The following is a 971-nucleotide window of genomic DNA, read 5'->3' as shown; positions in this document are numbered from 1 at the left end:
CCCTTCTATTTTATTCCTTTAATTTTAAATCCATTGTTACTTGTAATACATGCTATCTTTAATACTCTTTTTATACTAGTGTGCGATTCAGAGAAATGATTAAATTTTACATTTTGCATTATTGCATTATTATTTGCAATCTTTAAAATATTAATTCTCAGCATCGAGACATCTTCTATAACCGGGAATTTTTTTCTTAGGTTTCATTAATAGGAAAAATAGGAAATTTAAAAAAATTTTAAATGGCTTATGCGAAACAGAAGCAGAAAAAATATGTGACTGTAATAAATAAAAGGACTAATAATAAAAAATAATTCAAAATGAGATGCCGAATATACAGATTAACGTAACAAAATTTTGAGAATACAAAGTGACCCAATTTAGAAATCTCCGCAATTATAATTTGACGAATTATATCAATTCTGAATTATACAATTAGCGATACAAGATAAACAATTTACTATTTGGGGCCATCCATATACCACGTGGTATATTTTTGTCAATAATAAATTTCCGGAATTCAATCATTGGACAATTATATGGTTCCGTACATTTTAATTTAGGATATTATTGGAAACGTGAACATTCCGGACAATTTAAATAATTCTTTTAATGCAAAAAATATACACTTTATTTTCACATTTCTATTTAAAGAAAAGAAAACTAAACAATACTTTAGTATAATGTCAAAAAATGTTTTATTTTACTATTTTATTGGTAAAAAGTATAACAACTTAGAATTTTTACGTGAAAATTCGGGACAATTTCAAGAATTCTTTTCATGTGCAAAAAAAAAACACTCTATTTTCATATTTCTATTTAAAAAATAGAAAACTAAAAAATACCTGAATATTATATTCAGCTAATTAATTATTTATTTAATTAGTAATATTATTGAAAAAATTGAAAGTCAATGAAATATTTCAGCAAAATTATTTTTTGCAAGTAGGTGCGTATTATTAGTTCATTTT

Source organism: Belonocnema kinseyi, chromosome 9 (assembly GCF_010883055.1).
Source record: "Belonocnema kinseyi isolate 2016_QV_RU_SX_M_011 chromosome 9, B_treatae_v1, whole genome shotgun sequence".
NCBI classification, from domain to species: Eukaryota; Metazoa; Arthropoda; class Insecta; order Hymenoptera; family Cynipidae; genus Belonocnema; species Belonocnema kinseyi.
Note: the sequence above shows the minus strand (reverse complement) of the source record.